We start from the raw sequence: 26,050 nt of genomic DNA, 5'->3' as shown, positions 1-26,050 counted from the left end.
ATACCTGTAGTGCACCTTTATGGCCACCCAGTTACGTTGTGACGTTTGGTACACCCAAAGCATTCCTACGGTATCCGGGAGTTGCACAATCTCATGGTCTAAGGAAATGATACTTGACATTAGAAAAGCTCTAGCAAAACGAACTACATGATCTTGTGCTATGCTTAGGATTGGGTCTTGTCCATCACATCATTCTCCTAATGATGTGATCCCGTTATCAATGACATCCAATGTCCATGGTCAGGAAACCATAACCATCTATTGATTAACGAGCTAGTCAACTAGAGGCTTACTAGGGACATGTTGTGGTCTATGTATTCACACATGTATTACGGTTTCCAGTTAATACAATTATAGCATGAACAATAGACAATTATCATGAACAAGGAAATATAATAATAACCATTTTATTATTGCCTCTAGGGCATATTTCCAACATGTGGTCTGATGAGTGTTGAGCCTCGCGGCGGGTATCGTTATTTTCTTACCTTCACAGATGATTTGAGCAGATATGGGTATATCTACTTAATGAAACATAAGTCTGAAACATTTGAAAAGTTCAAAGAATTTCAGAGTGAAGTGGAAAATCATCGTAACAAGAAAAGAAAGTTTCTACGATCTGATCGTGGAGGTGAATATTTGAGTTACAAGTTTGGTCTTCATTTGAGACAATGTGGAATAGTTTCACAACTCACGCCACCTGGAACACCACAGCGTAATGGTGTGTCCGAACGTCGTAACCGTACTTTATTAGATATAGTGCGATCTATGATGTCTCTTACTGATTTACCACTATTGTTTTGGGGTTATGCTTTAGAGACGGCTGCATTCACGTTAAATAGGGCATCATCTAAATCCGTTGAGACGACACAATATGAACTGTGGTTTGGCAAGAAATCTAAGCTGTCGTTTCTTAAAGTTTGGGGCTGCGATGCTTATGTGAAAAAGCTTCAACCTGATAAGCTCGAACCCAAATCGGAGAAATGCGTCTTCATAGGATACCCAAAGGAAACTGTTGGGTACACCTTCTATCACAGATCCGAAGGCAAGATATTCGTTGCTAAGAATGGATCCTTTCTAGAAAAGGAGTTTCTCTCCAAAGAAGTGAGTGGGAGGAAAGTAGAACTTGATGAGGTAATCGTAACTTCTCCCGAATTGGAAAGTAGTACATCACATAAATCAGTTCCAGTGATGCCTACACCAATCAGTGAGGAAGTTAATGATGATGATCATGAAACTTCAGATCAAGTTACTACCAAACCTCGTAGGTCAAGTAGAGTACGTTCCGCACCAGAGTGGTACAGTAATCCTGTTCTGGAAGTCATGTTACTAGACCATGATGAACCTACGAACTATGAGGAAGCGATGATGAGCCCAGATTCCGCGAAATGGCTTGAGGCCATGAAATCTGAGATGGGATCCATGTATGAGAACAAAGTGTGGACTTTGGTTGACTTGCCCGATGATCGGCAAGCCATAGAGAATAAATGGATCTTCAAGAAGAAGACTGACACTGACGGTAATGTTACTGTCTACAAAGCTCAACTTATTGCGAAAGGTTTTCGACAAGTTCAAGGAGTTGACTATGATGAGATCTTCTCACCTGTAGCGATGCTTAAGTCTGTCTGAATCATATTAGCAATTGTCGCATTTTATGATTATGAAATTTGGCAAATGGATGTCAAAACTGCATTCCTTAATGGATTTCTTGAAGAAGAGTTGTATATGATGCAACCAGAAGGTTTTGTCGATCTTAAAGGTGGTAAGAAAGTGTGCAAGCTGCAGCGATCCATTTATGGACTGGTGCAAGCCTCTCGGAGTTGGAATATACACTTTGATAGTGTGATCAAAGCATATGGTTTATACAGACCTTTGGAGAAGCCTGTATTTACAAGAAAGGAGTGGGAGCTCTGTAGCATTTCTAATATTATATGTGGATGGCATATTGCTGATTGGAAATGATACAATATTTCTGGATAGCATAAAAGGATACTTGAATAAGAATTTTTCAATGAAAGACCTCGGTGAAGCTGCAAAAATATTGGGCATCAAGCTCTATAGAGATAGATCAAGACGCTTAATTGGACTTTCACAAAGCACATACCTTGATAAGTTTTTGAAGAAGTTCAAAATGGACCAGTCAAAGAAAGGGTTCTTGCCTTTGTTACAAGGTGTGAAGTTGAGTGAGACTCAATGCCTGACCACTTCAGAAGATAGAGGAAAATGAAAGTCATTCCCTATGCCTCAGCCATAGGTTCTATCATGTATGCAATGCTGTGTACCAGACCTGATGTGTGCCTTGCTATAAGTTTAGCAGGGAGGTACCAAAGTAATCCAGGAGTGGATCACTGGACAACATTCAAGAACATCCTGAAATACCTGAAAAGGACTAAGGATATGTTTCTCGTTTATGGAGGTGACAAAGAGCTTGTCGTAAATGGTTACGTCGATGCAAGCTTTGACACTGATCCGGATGACTCTAAGTCACAAACCGGATACATATTTATATTGAATGGTGGAGCTGTCAGTTGGTGTAGTTCCAAGCAGAGCGTCGTGGCGGGATTTACATGTGAAGTGGAGTACATAGCTGCTTCGGAAGCAGCAAATGAAGAGTATGGATGAAGGAGTTCATATCCGATCTAGGTGTAATGCCTAGTGCATCGGGTCCAATGAAAATCTTTTGTGACAATGCTGGAGCAATTGCCTTAGCGAAGGAATCCATATTTCACAAGGGAACCAAACACATCAAGAGATGCTTCAACTCCATCCGTGATCAACTCAAGGAGGGAGACATAGAGATCTGCAAGATACATACGGATCTGAATGTTGCCGATCCGTTGACTAAGCCTCTTCCACGAGCAAAACATGATCAGCACCAAGACTCTATGGGTGTTAGAATCATTACTATGTAATTTAGATTATTGACTCTAGTGCAAGTGGGAGACTGAAGGAAATATGCCCTAGAGGCAATAATAAAGTTGTTATTTATATTTCCTTATATCATGATAAATGTTTATTATTCATGCTAGAATTGTATTAACCAAAAACTTAGTACATGTGTGAATACATAGACAAAACGAAGTGTCCCTAGTATGCCTCTACTTGACTAGTTCATTAATCAAAGATGGTTAAGTTTCCTGACCATAGACATGTGTTGTCATTTGATGAACGTGATCACATCATTATAGAATGATGTGATGGACAAGACCCATCCGTTAGCTTAGCATGATGATCATTAAGTTTAATTGCTATTGCTTTCTTCATGACTTATACATATTCCTCTAACTATGAGATTATGCAACTCCCGAATACCAGAGGAACACGTTGTGTGCAATCAAACGTCACAACATAACTGGGTGATTATAAAGATGCTCTACAGGTGTCTCCGAAGGTGTTTGTTGGGTTGGCATAGATAAAGATTACGATTTGTCACTCCGAGTATCAGAGAGGTATCTCTGGGCCCTCTCGGTAATGCACATCATCATAAGCCTTGCAAGCAATGTTAATAATGAGTTAGTTACGGGATGATGCACTACGGAACGAGTAAAGAGACTTGCCAGTAACGAGATTGAACTAGGTATGATGATACCGATGATCGAATCTCGGGAAAGTAACATACCGATGACAAAGGGAATAATGTATGTTGTTATTGCGGTTTGACCGATAAAGATCTTCATAGAATATGTAGGAACCAATATGAGCATCCAGGTTCCGCTATTGGTTCTCGGTCATGTCTACATAGTTCTCGAACCCGTAGGGTCCGTACGCTTAACGTTCGATGACGATTTGTATTATGAGTTATGTGTTTTGGTGACCGAAGTTTGTTCGGAGTCCCGGATGAGATCACGGACATGACGAGGAGTCTCGAAATGGTCGAGAGGTAAAGTTTCATATATTGGATGGTAGTATTCGGACATCGGAATGGTTTCGAGTGGTTCGAGTATTTTTACCGGAGTACCGAGGGGTTACCGGAACCCCCCGGGGAAGTATTGGGCCTACATGGGCCTTAGTGGAGAGAGAGGGGAGCCCGCAAGGGGTGGCCGCACACCTCCCATGGGAGTCCGAATTGGACTAGGGGAGGGGGCGGCGCCCCCCTTTCCCTCTTCCTCTCCCTCTCCTTCCTTTTCCCCTCCGGTAAGAAAGGAAATAGGGGGGAATCCTACTAGGAGTGGAGTCCTAGTAGGACTCCCCCCCATGGCGCGCCCCTCCTGGCCGGCCGCCTCCTCCTCCCCTCCTTTATATACGGGGGCAGGGGGCACCCCATAGCACATCAATTGTTCTCTTAGCCGTGTGCGGTGCCCCCCTCCGCAGTTTATTCCTCCGGTCATAGGGTCGTAGTGCTTAGGAGAAGCCCTGCATGGATCACATCACCATCACCGTCACCACGCCATCGTGCTGAAGAAACTCTCCCTCGAACCTCTGCTGGATCAAGAGTTCGAGGGATGTCATCGAGCTGAACATGTGCTGAACTCGGAGGTGTCGTACGTTCGGTACTAGATCGGTTGGATCGTGAAGACGTTCGACTACATCAACCGCGTTAACCTAACGCTTCTGCTTTTGGTCTACGAGGGTACGTGGTCACACTCTCCCCCTCTCGTTGCTATGCATCTCCTAGATAGATCTTGCATGAGCGTAGGAATTTTTTTGAAATTGCATGCTACGTTCCCCAACACCCCGGCCCACCCAATCCCCACTTCCGGTCCCATTTCTTTCCACTCCGCCCCTCCTCCACCCTTGCTTTGCATCCGCACCCCTCCACCTCCGTCATCGTCGTTGTACGTCTTCGGCCTCCACAAAGGCATTGCCGGACGTCCGCAACCAGCAACAAACCGCACACTTGACGAAGCTGTCCACCCTGGAGCCGTTTGTACCCAGGTACACTCCATCCCCTATCGACAACCTCCATGGCGGACACCACGCCCGGCAGGTGTTCAGTCAAATGCCATTGAGCTTATTTTCAAATTATATGTCGTCTTCAGAGTACGAAGGATGGTGAGCTACTCGACCATGGAGGATGAGTTGTGCGATACGTGACTGGCCCTATCCATGGATTTCATAGGTAGGAGCAGAGGGGAGCCCTTCTAGGAGCAAGTGCATGAAAAGTTTCACACACAAAATCACATTGTGCCCTACGACGTGCACATCATTCAACCACACAACATGAGGTCGTTGTTGTGACACCCCGAAATTACCATGCACTAAACATCCACGCAGCATGCACGATCAAGATCAGAGACTCATGGTATAATATCACAAACACAACTCTATGACTCAAATTAAACAAATAAATCAATATATTACAAGCCAGGGTCACAAGACCCGATATTACATCAAGAGTTAGGTTTGAGTACAGACAATTACAAAGGTGCCTTAAGAAGGCGAAAACAAACAATGACTCTAGATCGAAAAGGCAAGGCCTCTTGCCTGGGACCTCCAAACTACTCCTCGAAATTGAACTCCACATAGAATCAACCTCGGGATCCTGTGGCTCCATCATCCGATCGCAACATTCGGGAAGAAGAAAAGAGGTAGGAAAGCAACCATGAGTACTCATCCGAAGTACTCGCAAGACTTACATCAGATCTATACTACATATGCATCGGTATCAAAGGAATGGGGTATATCTGTGGACTAAACTGCAGAAATGCCAGAATAAAGGGGGAGAAACCCATCCTATCGAAGACTACCATCATCTTGCAGCATTAGAAGAGAGGAATTTACATATAATATTTAGTATCATGTATTTATCGACAACACCCCGGAGATACTTCATCGACTACCCAGCGAGAAAGTGATCCCAAAGTAGTAAAACAGTTAAATATCACTATAGTATCCGGTTCTAGTTGTAGTAGATCAGGATACAACTCCAAGCGTCCTGTTACCATGGACACGACTATTCAAATAGATTACTTCCCTGCAGGGGTGCACCATATTACCCAACACACTCAATTACCTCTGGCCGGACACACTTTCCTGGGTAATGCCCAACCTTGGATGATCAACACGCCATAGTCCTACCTAGACTCCACAGAGAGGTCCCCGCCGGTCTACATCCTAAGTGTGAATGGGTTGTCTGGCCGCTCACTCCTAAGCACTCTAGGTCTTTGCGAGCAGGGTCCAACTTCACCTCATATGGAGGATATCTGCTGGTCTACCGTGCCGCAATGTTGAACTTGATGTCTGACAAAGCTTTTGGAGAAATCGTACGACGCCGAGGGTCCCATATGCCATTATCTCGCGTGGCGGTTAGTGCATAAGGGCAGCCAACTCAGATCAAATACCCAAATATGTTAGTGTATTATTAGTAACTCACGAAGACGACCAGGGCCGTTGCTCCGACTTAGTAACTCGCAGACCACGATCAAGGACCAGGTCCACCTCTCTGCTAGGTGGTATCCACCTGCCCTGTCGTCCCGCCACATTATCTCTCACGGGTACCCTTGGGGCCGACCCATCTTTATCATTGTAACATTCAGGGTTCAGGTCCATACCGTCAAGGTGAAACTGAGGAATCAACCCCGATAGGTTTACCTTGATATACTGTGTGGCAGAGTCATCACCTAGAGTGAAATACGAAGAATCACCCTCGTAGATCACACTAGATGTGCTACACTACAGAGTCGGCATCGAGAGTGAAATATAAGGAATTACCCTCGTTAGGTCACACTTGATGCGGCTCTCCAGAGTCGTAAAATTGTAAGGGCCTTTAGGGGTGTTCAGGTCTTGGTACAATGATCCATCATCTCGGACAACCCATATAGTACATCATGGAAACCCGGACAAGAATGTAGGGCCACAGATGGGACACTAACATACATATACTAAGCATTTAGGATAACATGTATAGTATCAACAACAAGTTATCAACAACAGGCTATGCATCAGAGTAGGAGCTATCGGAACAACAACAATAGAAAAATCTAATGCAAGAATAAGAGGGAAAGAATGTACGATATCTGGATGATCAAGTGGGTTTTGCTTGCCTAGAAGCTCTGCGGATGAAAAGGAATCTTCACGGTGTAGTCGATCACCGGATCATCAGCGGTCCTGGAGTCTTCCGGAAAGGAAGTAACTAAGGGGGAACAATAAATAACATAGCGATCGAATGCATCATTGATGTATGTCATGGTAAAATGTGTTGGTGATATGCTCTAATGCATTACTACGCAGTTTAAAAGAAGCGGAAAATTATCCAGGAATATTTCCCCAGCTCGAGGCAATTTCTTCGGTATTGATTCGGAGGCAAAAGTTCAAGGTTCGCTATGCTAGAGGGGCGTGCCAGGTATGTGGATAGCATAAACATATTCGGTATATTTTTCTCATAAACTTTTATATATAAATTATTTTCATCCAAGTTATGGATTATTTTATATAATTTTCCAAAGTTTTAATGAATTTTGAATTTAACCTAATTCCAAAAATCAATAAGTGTTCATTGCTACGGGTACATAGAAGTGTACCCAGCAGTTTGTAGCAGTGGCTGACAGTGGGGCCAGAGTGGTCCAGTCAGCAGGGTCAACAGGGTCAAGGGGACCCACCTGTCATAGTCTAGGGATTTTTTTGACTAGATCTAATATTTTAGAAGGGGGGGTTATTAGTTCTAATGGGGGGTTTAACACTAATTAACAGGGCCAACCCCCACTAGGCAGCGGCACAGTCGGCAGGGGGGTGCGCATGCGCGCACAGGAGAGCACCGGCGGGCGTGGCGACGAGCAGCATGGGAACGCAGGGTGCGGCTGGCACGCGCGCGCATGTTTGGGCGCAGGCTGGTTGAGGGCGGAGCGGCCAAATGAGGTAGGGCGCGGCCAGGGGAGCGCGGCGAGCGCACGACGCAGGGGGCGGCCTAGCGTGGCTAGCGAGGCATGGCCAAGGCGCATACAGGGAGCAGCGGGCGCTGCCGGACACGGACGAACGCGACCAAGGGCAAGGCAGGGTGCGGGCGGTGCACGACCATGGGAGCGGGGGCACGACGGTCGGCCGAAGCGCAAGGTGGCGCACACGGCAACGAGAGCTAGGGGGAACAGAGGGGATCCAAAGAGGGGCTCACCTCGAGCTTGATGGCGAGGTCGGGGAGGCGGAGGTGGACCGGAGAAACGACGAGGTGTGGCGACCAGATGAAGAAGACGAAGACCGTGTCGGCTCGAGGGCGTCCCGGCTTGAGCCGGTCCCCGGTGAAAGGATCGATATAGTTGGCTAGAGGGGGGTGAATAGTCAACTAACAATTTTTAGCTTTTCTTTACAATTTAAACTTTGCATCAGAGTAGGTTGTCTAGATATGCAACTAGGTGAGCAACCCATATGATGCAACAACAACAAGTACACAGAGTAAGCTTGCACGAGTAAAGGTATGAGATAATTAACCAAGAGTGGAGCCGGTGAAGAAGAGGATGTGTTACCGAAGTACCTTCCCTTTGAGGAAGTACGTCTCCGTTGGAGCGGTGTGGAGGCACAATGCTCCCCAAGAAGCCACTAGGGCCACCGTATTCTCCTCACGCCCTCACACAATGCGAGATGCCGTGATTCCACTATTGGTGCCCTTGGAGGAAGCGATCGAACCTTTACAAACAAGGTTGGGGGCAATCTCCACAACTTAATTGGAGGTTCCCAACGACACCACGAAGCTTCACCACAATGGAATATGGCTCCGCGGTGACCTCAACCGTCTAGGGTGCTCAAACACCCAAGAGTAACAAGATTCGCAAGGGATTAGTGGGGGGAATCAAATTTCTCTTGGTGTAAGTGTAGATCGGGGCCTTCTCAACCAATCCCTACAGAATCAACAAGTTTGATTGGCTAGGGAGAGAGATCGGGCGAAAATGGAGCTTAGAGCAACAATGGAGCTTAGGGATGGAAGAGGTAGTCAACTCGGAGAAGAAGACTCCCCTTATATAGTGATATAACAAATCCAACCGTTATCCACTAACCCAGCCTGCGACGAGCAGTACTACCGCACCAGACATGCGGTACTACCGCAAGGGCCCGCCGTACTACCGCGGGGCTCTACGGTACTACCACTAGCGCGGCAGGAGCTAGACCAGCCCTGTTGCGTTGAAGCAGAGAGCGGTAGAATCGCCGGAGCGGTACTACCTCTCGCCCTTGCGGTACTACCGCAAGGCAGGGTTTGTCTAGGCTGGGAAGGCACGGACATATAAAAATACATCCGTGGCTACTTCCGCTGAGTTTCGATCTATGCAAAAATCCGACGCGATACTACCGCAAACTTGGAGCGGTACTACCGCGTAGGGCGCGGATGTAAAAAATTACATCCGCCCCTACTTCCGCTCGTGCTGTTGTGCCTGGCCCGAGGCCACGGTACTACCGCGCCCTGGGAGCGGTACTACCGCAAGGGACTGCGGTACTACCGCGGCCGCGGCCGGTACTACCGTGAGCCTCCGCGGTACTACCGCTCGCATGAGCAGTACTACCGCAAGCCCCAGCACAACCAACACTAGGAGTCCTTCATTTTGCAGAGACACGGATAAACGGAGGATGCTCCAAAGAGCCAAAGGAAAGGTGGTGCAATAGGAACAGACATGTACGTGATGATTTCACCCAAACCTTTCCAAAGCAGACCCCCTCTTAACAGTACGTCTTTCCTACGACTCAAATCCACCGAAAAGAAACGTAGGAAAAACTCTGTCTTCACTGGACTCCGAGGGGCAACGAATCGTCTTGTGCCTAAACATGAGATATCTGAAATGCTCAATGCACACGATTAGTCCGCAAAAGCATTGTCATCAATCACCAAAACCACTAAGGGATAAATATGCCCTTACACCCGGGACGAACGAAGTCGGTCGTGGTAGACCTCCTCGACGTGCTCCTGCATGCCGGAGACGCTGGTGGCCACGACAACGACGATGAGGCAGCGGTCACCGCAAGATCCTTGAGCTCGAAATCGAGTCATAGGAGATGGGGGACGATGGAGATCGAAGGGGTAATGGGCGAGGGCGTTCTAGGGTTTCAAGGGGACAAGTTTATAGGGCTGGGGAGGGCACGTGGTGGCCATCGAGCCGTGGTGGCCGTGGATGGCCTCCACGCCATGGCCTCTGCCTCCTCCTATAGGTGAGGTAGGAGAAAGGCCAGGAGGGCTGGGCCAGATGCACTGTAGGCACCACATGCATAGTAGCTTAGGTATTTTTATTATTATTATTTTCCGTTCCTGTTTTATTCTTTCTCCACTATTTTGTACTATTCTATATGAATAGAAAATGAATTTTGTTGACTATGAAAGTGGGTACATAAATAATGGGCTATAAGTTGAGCTAGTATAACAAATCTTGATTATTTGTGAATTTATTAAATTTTTATTTAATTGAAATGATTAAATTTAAATGTGTTGGCTCTGTTTTAAATAAGTTAGAGGCATTTTAATAATTCCTTAAGGGTTTGTTTACTGCATGACAATTACGTAGTGATTATTTGCAATTATGAACACTTTTATTTTAATATCTGAAGAAACAATTTCTGCACTTCTATTATGAATTTGAATTTGAGTTGAATTAATTATTTAATTGCATTTTAATTATGAAAAAATGGTGACATGGAATATTAGGGGAAGATCTTTGTAGCTTGATTATCGGGGTGTTACAATTGTCGTATCGCTGGCACGCTATCCAGATCAGCATCATCAAGTTTTGCGACGTGGTTCATCAGCTCGAGGCAAGGTGGCCATTGCACGGGACAGAGGACGAGATCGTAAATTTTACTTTCTCTTGCTCAACTTGTTGATAGATTCATTCACTCAATGTTTTGGCCTGCACATTATATGTAGCCCGTAGGCGTTGGCATGATGTACCACATGACAGAGGGACGATCATTTACGTGCACACACTGTTTATTGAAGCTGAAGGGAGAGTATGTGTGGAATGACATGATTCGTTCATGAAAAACTTATTGGACATCCGGTATCTAGTCGACTTAGAGACATTGTTGTACTAGACTTAATTTGCATGGTATGTATGGATAGTTTGTGTTATTTTCTGTCCAAACTTTAATGAATATCAACCGGTTTGCATGAATTTCGTTCGGTTAGTTAAAATGCAGTTCGAAATGTATGTGGCTACTGTTGGATGACGTCCTCCCGCATCTGTGTCCGTGGACTGGCTCCGCCTATATGCGGATGGATGCGGGTTGCCATTGGAGATGCCCTAGTCAAAGTTGCCACCAAGATGTTAATCCTCCAGAGATTACTTGGATTCTCACATTATTCAATAAAGTTTCTTCGACGCCCCCTCCACCACCCCCCCACCCCCAAAAGAGACTGAGTGTGAGTTTCGTACAAGCCCTAAAACATTTACTCTCTCAGTTACTCTCTCCGTTCCGGAATATAAGGTGCATTAATTTCCGTGCAAGTCAACCATTTGAAAGTTTGACCAACATTATAAATAAAATATCAACATCCACAATATCTAATAGATAAAATATGAAACTAATTTTCATGATGGATGAAATTATATAAATTTGGTAAGGTAAATGTTTGTGGTGCCGGCCGAACAGTGCGCCGGTCTATCGCGCGCACGCCGTGTGGACGCCACATCATGCGTATGGCCCACACGTCTGCTTCCCTCGTCCTTATCCCCTGGGTGTCTTATCTCTTCATCGAACCACACATTCATTCTCTTTTCTCTCTCATACACAGCTACATCCATTGATTCCCCATTGACGGCGACACCTCTCTTTCCAATCCGTGGTCCTGCTCCTCCGGCAAGCTCCCAGGCCGCCATAATCCTACCTCCATGGCGGGCTCCTCCAGTCCCTCCTCCCCTCCCCCTCCCCCTCATCAGTCTCTTCTCTAGCTGCGAGCAACGGCGCGGCGTGTTTTTACTGGAACCAGCGCATGATGATGATGCAATCGGCGCACGGCCGTGCTGGAGTCGGCGCATGGCCGGCGATGTGACTACGGATGTTGCAAGCCCAGCCACTGTGCTGGAACTTCGGTGACGATGTGCTACAGAGAGATGCTGGATCCGACCATGTCGGATCTACAACTACTAGCGTTTTTGCAACCCATGCGGCACCAGTGCTACAATCGCTACTTTCTTTTGCTAGCACCGTCGATGATTTTTGCTGGAACGAGCGAGGGATTTTGCCGCATCCTGCATCAGTTTTTGCTGGAAACTAGCCTCCATTTTTATTTGCTACAACCGGTTTTGTGTTTTTGCTGGAACCGACATATTATTTAGCTGGAAGTAGCTTGGTTTTTTGCTACAATCGACCCTGGAGCTTTTCCCTACTAAATTTGCTTTTGCTGGAAGCTGTTTTTTTTGCTACAACCACTGGAGCTTTTTTTCTACTGAATTTGTTTTGCTGGAACTAGAGTTTTTTTTGCTGGAACCTAATAATATTTTTGCTTCAACCGACCACTCGAGGATTTTGTTTGTTCTTCAGAATTTTCTTGTTGGACAGCATGATGCAAGCCAACAGCCACGGCGAGCCAGAGACGGTGACGTCGGGGGCATGTTGGAACCATGGTGAACCGCGAGCTGGAACCAGCCAGGGGGCATTCGAGTTGCAATCCTTCATTGAGCGCGCGCTGGGTGGCCACTGGCGGCCATGACGCAATCCCGACGGCCACGGGAGGGGACAGGTCAGAGCTCGTGCATGCGGGAGCGTGAGGAACAAGGGAAGAAGACGACTATAGGGGGGGGGGGGGGGGGGGGGCGTCAGATCTGACGGATGTAAATGAATGAAATCGGACGGATGCGCTGCTGCGACCGGCCCAAATTTGAGCCGGTGCGCCGGCGCCTATCACTGATAATTTAGTAATGTGGATATTAATATATTTTTATGAAAACTTGGTCAAACATGTGCATGGGTTGACTTTTCAAAAAACAAATACACAAGGAACGGAGGGAGTATATCCAAGAAAAAAAAAACCTAGATCTCGCAAGTGCGCCTGCGGGCGGCGTCGAGGAAAGAAGAAGAGGGATAACGCTGCTTTTGGAGATGGAGGTGATAGGAGAAGCGGAAGGGGGGAGCGGTGGAGAATCCGCGAAGCACCGCCGTAAGGAGGCCACATCCTCTTCTAGGATCGACGACGATTCAGCCACGCCGGAGCAGATCTCGGAGAACGAGGATGACAACTCAACGGATCTGGATGAGGAGGTGTTCTTGCCCAAGTACATGACGGATGAGGAGATTATGCAAGAGTACCGTCTAGGCTGGGAGGGACGAGACTTGCCTGCTCCCTTCCCATGCTCCCATCCGTGCTCCCGCATACGTGGCTTGATTTGATTGGAAGAAAATAAGGCCCGGCCCCACCCCCTGAAAATCAGGGGGGAGATGATTAGATTAGAAAAGAAAAAGGAAAAAAAACAGCCGTAGGATGAAGTGGGAGCATGGATGGGAGCATGGAGAGGGAGCAGGCAAGCCGGATCCGGCTGGGAGTGCATGTCCTATGGCAAGTTTGGTAACTTCGAAGATAAGAGTAAGTAAACAATATACGCACTTATATGAGATAATTCGCATAATAACTTGCAGCAAGCATAATTTTCTTCCTATTCGTAATCATCGAAATCGGAACCGAAGAAAAAAAGTTCGGTTTCTGTGTATTACTATGTTTCTTGCTGAGAGACCTTATGTTGTAACACACGCTTTGTGTATGCAGCGACGATCAAGAACATGCTGACCACACACAAACCATCCCACATGCTTCGGTCTCCCACACCTTGCAAGTCTACTCCATCCAAGTCGAGAAGCCGAAACTCGGGTGGCCACTTCGTGTCTATGGCATGGTTGCTGCCCGAGACCATGTGGATTATAATCGCAACTTTCTCTTCAATCGCACGAGCGATGACTGCCAAATCATTACTGCAGATGTATGCATTCCTCTTCCCTGCTTGTGGTGGGTTTATTGGCTTTGCCGTATAAATTGTTACTTATACTATGATTGCCAATTGCATGCAGGAGCCCTACTTGACGCTGACTGGCCCCTCTCGTGCAATCCTGTCCCTTGAACCTGTTGACTTTGAAGTTGATCTTAAGTTCAAGAGAGAGTCTGAAGATGGAAAAGCATTGATCAACCAAGTCCTCCGATACCAACGGAGCCCTGGTCCTTTCGGTACAATCTTGGACAACAACCTTTGCACCATAAGATTTCATTGTAAGCAGTTTGGGGAAACGGTCGAGGCCACTATCCTGAGTGTGCAAATTATTCATGGGTCATGGCCTAGTCAATTCGCAGGGAAAGTTTTTAGCAAAGGTGCCTCTCCCCTTGAAGAATTTCTGTTGCTTGATTTTCCAGATGGAGATAGCCCGCCGGTGGATCGAGATGGAAACATTCATCTGTCAAGGCGTGTTGTTTCTGTAGATGTGAACCAAAACTTCCAAGTTTCTGTACAGGCCTACTCTGCATGTGGTAGCTTGAAAGTGCCCATTGCAACAGGTGATGCTGTGTTCGAACCCAAAAAAGACGGCGGCGTAACAGAGAAAGAATGTGACATTGGTGCTAGCTGCAGGGTCAAGATTAAAGTAGCTTGGTCTCTACTTATTTGGTCCAAGCTTCTACTCCAGGGTTAACATTAAAGTGGCTTGGTCTACTCCATTCAGAAATATCCTTCCTTCCTTGCTCTAATGGAACCAAAGGTGTCATATGTTCTTGCTGGCTGGAAGAATATGCAGTCTTTCCGCGTAGTCTATTAACTACTTCAGTTATCTGTAGTGTCATGAGCTGGTTGTTATGCAAGATTATCTTGGACTCCTAGGTCATGTCTTATGAAGTAATTTAAATTGTGTCATGTGAGATTTCCCGGCTACTTCTGTATGGATGCCATGTATGCAAAATGTCAGCTACCCAAGGAGACCTCCTGCACCTTATGATTTTCTACGTTCTTTACCGGCTCAATCAAGCATGCCTCGGTTGTGAGAGCAATGGCGTTTGCTAGATTTTGTAGTGCTTCTTCTATCTTGTGTCAGTAGAAGTACGTGTCTGTACGTGTCCGTAAAATTCCAGTGCTCCTGCCGACCGTTCAGTGAAAAAAAAACACCACCAATACCTCTATCTGAAAGTGGTGTTGATCTATCGACTTCTCATGATCGTCGCTTCCACACTTTGGTTCAGAAAGAAGGAGTATTTAACCAAAAACTACCACATTTCACGGACATGTGACAGAAAACTACCACTTTACGTTTTTTGCGGAAAACTACCACTATTTGTCTAATTTTTGACAAAAAACTATCATGTCTGTAAATCGGCGCCTTCATCCATTTTAAACGCACTTATGACAGGCCTGGCCCACATTTAAGTGATGGCCTCGTTAGTCAACGCTTTTTGTACCCGCTGCTGCTCGCCCGTTCCGCCGCGCACCGCGCCGCCGCTCGCCGTGCCCGTCGCTTGCAGCGCCCGCCGCTGCCGCCGTGCCCAAGACCTCCTCCTCCGCGCGAAAGACCTCGGCTCCGGCGGAACATGGCAGCAGGGCGCCTGAGCTCCTCGAGGTAGCCGAGGGTGGCAAACGCGCGGATCCAGGCGGCCTGCGGGTCGAGGTCATCGCGGGCGGGGTCGCTGGAGCTGCGCGGTCGAAGCTTCAGGCCATCCATGGCGTTTTCCTATAGCAGCAAAGGATGAGAGAGGTGAGGAGAAGGGGCCACGCGAGCGAGAAAGAAGCAGATGGGATGGAAGGCAGAAAGGAAGAGCAGGCCGGCGGGGCTCCTCTGCTTGGTTACCTTAGGCAAGGTGCTCCGGGGGCGAGCAGGAGGAGGCCGGATCGAGGGCGGTTCTGGCGTCGGGTCTCCGTTCGTCTCCTAGCAGAGAAGAAACGAAGAAGGGAGAGAGATTAGAGCAGGGGAGGGAGAAGAAATCAGTGGAGGAAAGGCGTCGCGCGGGCCTGGTTGGGGTCACCGATGGAGCTCGCTCCAGCGGCTCGGCTCGCCGCGAAGGCTGCCGCCACCGCCGCCGTGCAGTGCGAGGCAGAGCCGGCCCGGAGCTGGTTCACCCGACGCTCGTGCTGGGGTTCGACGTGGTGTAAAGCGAGCAGGCTGCCGGAGCTCCTCTGCTTCCGTCCCATGCACAAGAGGTGTTTGTTGAAATGCCAAAGAGAGAGGAGGGGAGGAAGAAGAAGGTTGGTGATGACGTGTGGGTCCCACCTGTCAGAAAGGCGCTTATAAGAGGCGAATCGGGCACTTTACAGACATGGTAGTTTTTAGTCAAAGATTAGACAAATAGTGGTAGTTTTCCGCACAAAAACGTAAAGTGGTAGTTTTCTGTCACATGTCCGTAAAATGTGGTAGTTTTTGGTTAAATACTCGTTCAAGAAGACATCTATGAGAGCATTCGTATGACACCACAAAAGTCCATTGACACTCATTTCATCAGGGAGAAGAAAGAGAGATTTACCGGTGCATTGAAAGTGATTGAAGGCAAGGGCTTGTAGCAAATCATGTGCTTCAAGTGTGATTGGAATGAGGAGGTAATCCTCCAATTTTATGCCACCCTCGAGTTTGGGAAGGAGGAGATCAAGGCACGATCCGTTCATTTTCTTTTCCTGGATGCCCACAATTTTCTGTCAACGGAGAGAGTACCACGCGCCTGCTTTATGTCTCTGGCTGTCTGTCTTGCGCTCTCGCCTGATCTGACGGCGGCGTCCGGCGCCGACCCAGTGGTGGGGCTACTTCTCTGCCACGCGACACGAGCGCGCACATGGCGCGGTTGGTAGCGGCGGCGGAGACGCCCACGCGACGTCTCTCGCCGTAGCCGGCCTGTCTGTCCCTCGACCGCGGGGCAGCCGCCTCATGCCTTCACACTACACTGTCAGTAGCCAACCCGATAACCCCTGTCCGATAATGGTAACCAGATCCCATCTCATGCAGTCCCGTCTCGGCCTCGGTCTCGCTCTCGTACCACCTGTTTCCAAAACAACGACCTCTTATCCAAAACAGGGCGGAGGTTTCGCTGGATCATACGGTGTATTTTCAACCGTTGAATAGACGCTCTAAAAAAGAACAAAAAATGGTGTATTTTCGACTGAGATGAGTTTACCTCTCTTATCTTCTCAACTTTGAAATGAACTTGACAAAAGGTTAAATTAGATGGGCGGTACAACAGTTGCCATTAGGTGAGTGTATCGTCGTATCTGTGTTGCAATATTCTTTCATGATATCCTTTTTTTTGAGGCAAAAATTCTTTCATGATATACTACATCACATCTCTGTTACAAAATGGGCCACTTCAAATAGATTCACTGCTCCGACCCAGAATACGATTAATCGGGTATGGGCTTCGTGAGCTCCAAGTACTTTAGCGGACAAATTGATAAATTTGGCATTCCCAGCCCATCAAGTAGATCGCTTTACTACTCTTTAGAGGGCGCGCCTATTCCCCGCGTTACGCGAGACGAGGGCAAACCCTCACGTCGGGTGGAGCCCCAGATGGGCCGGCCCAGCCGCGCGGGACGCTGCGGCATGTTCTATTTTTTTCCTTCTGTTTTCTGTTCTTGTTTTTTGCTTTATTTTTGTACTTCTCTTTGAAATTAAAAATATTCTACACACACAGACACACAGGGATTGACTATTCGTCATCCTGGGTTAGGAATAGTTATTCTTCACCCCTCTATTTTAACATTATAATGCACCGAAATTTCACATTCCGTAAATTTTGTCTTATTTAATACATAAAAAAGAAAATATATAATCAACATAAAAATATTTTATGTTGTAAAATCACAAACGTAAAAACATAGTATAAAATATACATAAAATGCATTTTTCTGGTCTTATGACCTATATTTTTGTTTTCCTAAATTTTGAATGTAACTATTTGTATTACCTCGGGTGAAGAATAAATTATTCGGCATCCTACAACATTTTTAATACAAATAGTTACAAAAAACGGTCTTCAGAGCACATTTCAAAAAATGTTGAATACTTATTTAAAATGTTTAACGAGTATTTATAACATGTTGAACAAGTATTTAAAAATGTTAAATAAGTATTAAAAATGTTAAATTAGTATTTTGAAAATGTTGAATACATATTAAAAAATGTTGAACAAGTATTTTAAAAATATTGAACAAGTATTTGAAAATATTGAATAAGTATAAAAATATTGATTTAATTTTTTTGAATGAGTATTTGAAAATTGTTGAAATAAGTATTTAAATATTAAAAAAGTATTTGAAAAATGTTGAATAAGCGTTTGTACAATGTTGAACGTGTATACAAAATATATGATGACTTATTGAAAAATGTTTTCGACATATACAAAAATGTAGAGTGAAAAAGAAAACAAAAGAAAAAACAAAAGAAAAAATGAAGAAGAAAAAAGAAAACCAAACAAAAAATGAGAAGAAAAAAAAGAGAATGAAGAAGAAAAAATAAAACCAAACAAAAAACAGAGAAAACCCTGTCAAGTAACAAAAACAAAAAATAGAAAAAAAACTAAACCAATGAAACTCGGTCTAACTTCGCCTCAACTACGTCCCGCCCTATTGCGGCGTTGCCTTTTTTTCTCTCACTATTTTCGTCCCCCCCACTATTTTTGTTTGAAGTGTGCGCGTGTGGGCCCGCCTATTGCTAATGGAGCTCGTAGCGAGAGTTGCCGTACGGCTCGCTTAATGTGAGAAATAGGTTCGCACTTTAGACATGTCATTAGAAGCGAAATTGATAGTGAAAATTGCATTAAATGCCGAAATCACTAATTAAGAAGTACTCGTTGCAAAGATCACCCCAACTCTCTAGGTTGCGACGGCTGGCGCATATGCAGCGCGCCACTTGTCGCAACCTGGGAGTTTTCCCGTTTTTCATAGGTCCATTTATTCAAAACGTTTTATCTCTCAAACCGTGCGTCCAAATCTTGAACCGCTTTCACCGTTGGATTCCTCGTGTCGAGATCTTCAAAACTAGATCCCATGTTGATAGGTTTTGACAAAAAAAAATTCACGAAAAAAACCGGACGAAAAAACCGAATCGGGAGCACGGGTTTTTCCCCTTTCCGAAAGAGGCACGCCCGTGCCTCTCACGAAATCACAACCGTGTCTCTCGCGGAAGCAAAACCGTGACTCTCGCGAAAGAAAGAAAAACAGGAAACACGTTTTTTTCCTGTTTGCGAGAGGCACGGCCGTGACTCTCGCAAAAGCACAACCGTGCCTCTCGCGAAAGCCAAACCGTGACTCTCGCGAAAGAAAAAAAACAGAAAACGCGTTTTTCCCCTTTCCGAGAGGCATGGCCGTGACTCTCGCGAAAGAAAAAAAAAAAGAAAAAACACATTTTTTCCCTTTCTGAAGAGGCACAGCCGTGACTCTCGCGAAAAAAAAAGAAAACGCGTTTTTTTCTTTTCCGAGAGGCACGGCCGTGACTCTCGCGAAAGCACAACCGTGTCTCTCGCGAAAGCAAAACCGTGACTCTCGTGAAAGGAAAAAAAAAAGAAGAAAACACGTTTTTTCGCGCAAATTTTGTTTTCGAATTTTTTTATCCAAAAGCTAAGGAAGACCGGTGGAAAACCAAAACGTCGGAAAAAAACCGAAAAAACCTTTTAAAAAGTTGAAAACGCGTGTGGAAAAAAAATTCCGGAGGAAGCGCCCAGAGCGCGACACGTGGCGAATGAGTGAGAGCGCCAAGTGGCACTTATCGTTGTGAGGCTCCCGAAGAAGCGCTTGTTAACTAGTTGCTCTCATTAAATGCTATGAAAGGTCAAACGAGTCTTAATAACATTTTGTTGACGTATGGACCTGGTTCAGCTACGTCGCTCCGTCTCTCTCCCGTCTCCGTCTCCGTTGGTTGCAAGGAGGAACTTTGCCGTAGTAGCACGTGCGGATCTGAATATTATGTTATCAATGCCAACCATCTATACGGAGGCGGTTTGGGTGTCACGCATCACTTCACTTGAATGCATACATACGATAGTCAACTGCTGAACGGCGAGAAGCATTGCCACCTGCTTCTTGTATAATATACCAATAACCTATCTAGGTATCATAAGATTCAACGCAACAACAGCTGCTTGGCTACACCGATCACGGTCTCCGTCGCCATGGTTGTCCAATGTTCCAAGACCTCGCATTAGGGCGGACCTCGAGCGGAAATCCGGTGTCTCGTCTCCTCATAACCACGCATGTTTTGCGTTCAGAGTTCAGAGTTGGTGTGACTGTGTGCATCGTCCATGTCTCGATCGACTAGTCGTTTGACGTTGAGTCGTTGCAGAGGGTAGAGATACTTGAATAGTTAACATCTTTGAAAAGAAACACGTACGTAGATCGTAAATTCGTAATATGCACGGCAGTGATTGAGGCTTTGAGATCTTTTACAACCTTTAGTCTGCTTGCGGTGCTGCTGTTGCGACATGGTTGGAGCTGCCTGGACCTTTTATTTATCGGCGGGCGATCAATCGATCAATCGTGGCTTGGCTGCATATCTAGCCCACGTTGAGGTGTCCGTCTCCAGCTTTTGCATAGCCAGTCAGTCAATCGGCCGGGCCAGACAGAGAGACAGACAAGCCCATCGGCCAGGCGACGCAATAAGAGGCAACTTGCGCTGTTCCTCTTCTCTTCTCCTCTCTTCTTCTCTGTCCCATGCACGAGCTCTCTGTCTCTCCTTTGGTCGATCACACAGAGAGACAGACAGATAGATGGATGGACAGGTGAGGTGATGGATACGCATGCATGCAGGCTTAATCATGGATCGTAGTAGGACATGCATGGCAGTACGTACAAATCGTTCTTGACATTGCTGGATAACTCAAGGTTTTCGTCCTGGGTCCGTCCGGTCCAGGTATGGTTGGAGGCACGGCGGGTGAGCTGCCACTGCCAGCACTTGCGTGGAACTGGAACCATCCGCCCGAACTGTCAGCGAGGCCCCGGCTACTACGGCACTACTACCTGTAGGTCGCCGGTCTGGTTGCACCAACAGCCTGGAGCCCTGGAGTCGACCACGTTTCCCTTGTCTTCAGGTGTAGTCGCTATACGTACAGGCACAATCTCATAACTACTCGTAGTATTATGTGTCACACCTCAGCATCTTAATTTGTACCACTACTCTTGCGTTACAGATTCAGCAATGATAGGACGTGCAGTTTCAGCAATGGTGAGCTGCAAGGCTGCGAACGAACAGCAGCACCGCCTGTTCGCCGCCACTGCAGAGAAGACGCTGGTAGTACATGCGACAGCTGCGGCGGCGGCCGATCGACCGACGGCGATGCGCGGTCATGCATGCATGATGCACCAAGTGGAACAAGACGACAATGATTTTCCAAGCTTGATTAATGTTATCTGGCGAACGTCGGTTGGGACTTGGGAGAGAGATGGCAAGCGAACGCTTTTCTCTATCAGTTTTAATTTTTTTCTTTCGAAAAGGCTGCTTCGCGAGATCAAACGGTGACAGTTTTAAACAAAAAAAATACCTTCTTCTGAAGAAGCTGCCATGTTGTTTCAAAGAAGTTGTCATTCCTCTCACAGTAAAACTGCCTGCGAGATCGTTCGAGATGTCACCCCCTCCCCGCAAACATTCGCCAGCTAAGAGGGTCCGGCTTCTATCTATCAGGACATACAGCACCACAGCATGCAGGGTCCGGTCGGCGGGCGAGTGATCTAGGTGACCGAAGCTACAGCCGCCAGCGGCCACTCGCCGGTCGCCGCGCGGCGCGGAAGTGGCAACGCAGCCACGTTGTCCGCTTGCTCGATCAATCCGTTGCAAATGCAGTCGTCGTCATGGTTCTGATGGCTGGCCCCCCAGCCTACTGTTTACTGTATGCATGTAATGCTGAAGGAGCACAATCACGCACGCAGACAGACGCCATCACCGCGGCCCGGCCCGGCCCCCATTGATGAGCTACGCAACAAGCAAGCAGGCAGCTATCCAGGGCGGGCACCAGCAACAGCAATCACCATCATCAAGCGAAGTGAAGCAGCTTCAAGCAGCCGCGTTGCGACAAAGCACGCACTGAATTTAGCAGCCCGATGAAAAGTCTCGTTTAGATCTTTCTTGATTTCTTGATTTCTGTCTGTCCGTCCGTCCGTCTGTCATCTTGGATGGAGAATCTTTGCAATTATCATCAAACGGTGGATCCAACAGGCTGGATCGCCAATCATAATGGCATAACAGGGTGGAGCTGTTCATTCACCTAGATATGCATGTACGTATGCGTAGGCTTATGGATCGCTAGCGTAGCGTCATCTGGCAATGATTGCAGGCAGAACCTGATTGATCGATCTTAGGCAGTGATGGTCCTACTCATCTTGTTTGTGCGTATGCGTGAGGTGGCGGGGGGCCGGCGGCCGGCCGGCCAGCAGGCTCTCATCTTGTTCATCCGCAGACAAGAGAGGGAGCGGGGGAGATGAGCAATCAGAGATCCGGAGTTATCACGGCCATTAACTAACTGTGTGTGCATTGAGCATTCTGTACGTCCCCACCGTCGCAGAAATTCAGACTCGGCCAAAATGCGTTTGTTTTTGCTCTCAGTGAACGAAGGCCATTGGAGGGGGCAGCAACTTCGTTCTCTGCGGCCGTTAAATGTGGTTCTGCATCCTCGTTGCCCCCTCTGCTCTGCTGCCGCTGCTAGATTTGCAGGACGGCGGCTAATGCGCCGCGTCGACGTCGACTAGGATCATCAGATCGAACCGGATCGGATCAGATCATCAGGGGTACCCCCGTGCTGTGCTGTGCTCCCAGGGTGTATTGCACCTATACCTGGCCATCCCTTGGGCCGGGCTGGGCCTAAACAAGCCCGATGCAGAAAACTCAGGCCCAGTCCCGGCCCATTGGGTCAGGTCTAAAAATCAGGCCCAAGCCTGTCCCGACAGTGTAAAAACCCGCCGGGCCTTGGGCTGGGCCTCTTTGTTAAATCGCTAATATGGTGGGCTCAAGCCCGGCCTTTGGGCTCAAAATCTAGGCCCAGGCCCGGTCCGTGAACAAGGTCGGACAATATTTCAAACATCACATTATTCCAGATGTCTCAACAATATTTCAAGGACCCCAATACTAATAGAGCGGCAGATATGGAATACAATACTTCCTCCGTTACATAATATAGTGCATATATTTTTTTCTAAAGTCAAACATCACAAACTTTGACGAAGTTTATGGAGAAAAATATTTACATCTAGAATGACAAACGTATATCATTAGATTCATCATAAGAGCCCCCCTCCCATGCATGAGGGGGAACGAACATCAAGCTGGTGGATACAATTGGGCCAAAAAGGAGGCCGGCTTTATTGTTCTTTTTTTACTATACACAACAGGGCAAAACCCCACTGGCTTTATTGTTCTTTCAACGTGAATTTGAACCATGTCGAGTTTCTTGCTACAGGTAGCAAGCCTAAAACTGGTATTTGAACGTGAACTTAAATATCAAAACAAAAATAAATCAAAATTGCCGTAAGATGAAAGAACAAAACCGACATCATGTTCAAATGGATTCAGAAAAAAATGCATTCAAAATGGATAAACATTTGCCATGGTCCAACAAGAAAATTAAAATTGCCGTGTTACAAAAAATAAATTTGCCATGGTTTAAATTATTTTTGAAAGTGGTCCAAAAACAAATTTTCGAGGTGACATAAATTTGCAACTGTCCATAAACCAAAAGTGATATGACACATGAAAATAAACCTGCCACGACCATAAACTAAATTTGCCATGGTCACAACATTAGTAATTTTGCCATGTTGCAAAAGGAAATAAATTTTCCATGCTCTTAAAAACACGCATTAATGGCCAACAAATGTATAAGTTTGCAATGGTGGCCATAAACTGGTGTAAAATGATGCACATGTGATGCTTGTGGTCATGGTTGGAAAAAAGAACATTGAATACCAAAATGTGTGAAAGTGTATGATGATGGCAAAATTTAGTGTCATTTTATACACCTTGATGGCAAAAATGATGTGAAATCGCCAAGTTACATACAAGCCAATTTCCATGATTCTTAAAATTAAGAAAAGCATCAACTAAAATTGACATGGTTAAAAAAGTGAGTATTGCCATGAGAAGAATAATTTTGCCATGAGAAATAAACTAAATTTGACATGATACATTAAACTAATTTTGCCATGGAATGTAAACTAAATTTGCCATGGTCAATTACGAAAAGGCCATGACCCATAAACTAAATTGACAATGGTCAATTACTAAAATATGCCATGGTAAAAATAATACTAAAAAGTTGTAACAGTCTGTAAACGAAAATTGCCATGATCCATAAACTATCACTGCCATGGTCAATTATTAAAATTTTCTGGGATCAATTACTAAATTTTTTTATGCTAAATATACTAATTTTTACCATGAACATTTTGCCATGGCAAAAATTCTTTCATGGTGCGATATGAATTTTCCAACAATTTCATTTGCACATGGCAAAAAACGAGAGGAATTTTTATCTTTTTAAAAGATTGGAACTATAGGGTCTTGTTCCATAGAAACAATGTAGACGGGACATGTCAATTTTAGTTACATTTGGGACATGGAAATGTCCTAAAATTTCCATGGGTCGTCAAACCAATTTTTTTTATCAAACCAAATTGCATGTATTGTTAAAAAATTGTACATGTTTTTATCCCTATTTGCCATGACCCATAGAACAAAGGTATTAAAAAATTCCCGTGTATAATATACTTCATTTTTCTAAAATTGCGATCAACCTTATAACACCATTTTGTTGCCATGGCAACTTTCCGTACCATGCATAATTAGGGGAACAAAAATGTACAGAGGGTATTTTTGCCATGGCAAAAACTCAATACCATGCATATATGTTGAGCATCAAATTTTTGCCAAGGCAACTTAAAAATGTTCTCCAATCGAAATTGTGTCCCTAATATGATATATGCATTTATCTGAAAATAAATTGTCATGTGTTCTCAATGGTGATTACCAAACAAAAAAAATGGTGCTACAAAATAGAGTGGCATGGGAACATAAAAGAATAACGGGAAAACATGGCAAAGATGAGTGGGATGCATAATTCTTGTTGTCATCGAGAAAAAAATCAACCACCCAACACAATCGAGGCCGTGATGATGGCATCGATGAGCGTCGTTGCCGCGAGAAGCCACAACACCCTCATTGCGTCCTCCGGAGCTACGAGAGGGATCCCCGCACGTAGTGTTCGGTGCATCCCACCTCCGCCTCCTCTCCACGTAAGCACCATCATCCCCAGCCTCGCTCGTCGGGCCTCGTGGCAAGGCATCGTCACCTGGGCCAACAGTTGGAGCTAAATCAGGCAGATCTCGGGTAGGGGGTCCTGTGATGGTGATCTTGGCTTGATGGTAACAGGGAGTAGAGAGACACAATATTTACCCAGGTTCGGGCCCTCTCAAAGAGGTAAAACCCTACGTCCTGCTTGTATTGTATTGATTGTTGATGGGTTACAAAGTACATGATGATCTACCTCGAGATCGTATGAATGAATCTGACCTGCCGCCACGGACTAAAATCCTCAGCTTATATTGGGACCGAGGGGTACCTAGGGTTACACATGGTCAGTTCATCTAGAGATAAAACATGCTGAATATTTGAACATGACTTGAAGTATGCGCCAAGTCTTCAGAGGATTTCATCTCGAGTACGCTGAGGGATATAGCTTGCGTGGTCCATTCTTCGGTTGTCGGTGGTCCTCAGGCCAGCGCATGAATGATAGGCCGATGTGGTGAGTAACTACCCCTAATCCAGGACACCATCAGTAGCTCCTGAACTCGTCTTCAAGCTGAGGACCGTGAATGACTCCTTGCGACAACTTCTTTGGGTCTTCGGCTTCGTAGGTGAGTTCTCTTCCAATTTGACACCATAGCCGAGGACTCTCGGGATCCAAAGTCCTTATTAAGCTTTCATGTTCGTCTCCTTCTTTTACTGCATCCATGTGTAAACCCAAGCAATGATTTACTGTAGGTAACAGGGCATCTTTTAACAAGGCTCCCTATGAGAATGGTATATTTGTATTAACTCCAACGACCCTTCTAGCTTAAGGCGAAGGATTCCTGTGTGAAAGCAGTGGGCTGACTGGGTCAGGCTCTGTCAGCTTTAGCCCGAGAACTAAAGTGCCACCACTTATTGTGGAACCGAAAGGTCCCATCAATAGTCATTAAGCCGAATTTATTGCGGCTCGAGGCCATTTCCATTGGCA

The 26,050-nt window shown here is 46.0% G+C and overlaps 2 long non-coding RNA genes across 2 annotated transcripts; one reads left to right on the top strand and one right to left on the bottom strand.

Annotated features, from left to right (window-relative positions):
• Nucleotides 1-11,603: 11,603 nt before the first annotated feature.
• LOC109749027 (uncharacterized) lies at nucleotides 11,604-14,869 on the top strand. Its single transcript, XR_006671791.2, has 3 exons — nucleotides 11,604-13,429; nucleotides 13,610-13,820; nucleotides 13,909-14,869. It is a non-coding gene; the product is annotated as an uncharacterized lncRNA (long non-coding RNA).
• Nucleotides 14,870-14,999: 130 nt separating this feature from the next.
• LOC120976503 (uncharacterized) lies at nucleotides 15,000-16,619 on the bottom strand. Its single transcript, XR_005772059.2, has 2 exons — nucleotides 15,664-16,619; nucleotides 15,000-15,546 (listed from the first exon to the last, which is right to left on the bottom strand). It is a non-coding gene; the product is annotated as an uncharacterized lncRNA (long non-coding RNA).
• Between the last annotated feature and the right edge of the window lie 9,431 nt (nucleotides 16,620-26,050).

The sequence above is a fragment of the Aegilops tauschii genome, chromosome 3 (assembly GCF_002575655.3).
Source record: "Aegilops tauschii subsp. strangulata cultivar AL8/78 chromosome 3, Aet v6.0, whole genome shotgun sequence".
NCBI lineage: Eukaryota > Viridiplantae > Streptophyta > Magnoliopsida > Poales > Poaceae > Aegilops > Aegilops tauschii.
Note: the sequence above shows the minus strand (reverse complement) of the source record. Positions and strands in the feature narration are given on the sequence as shown.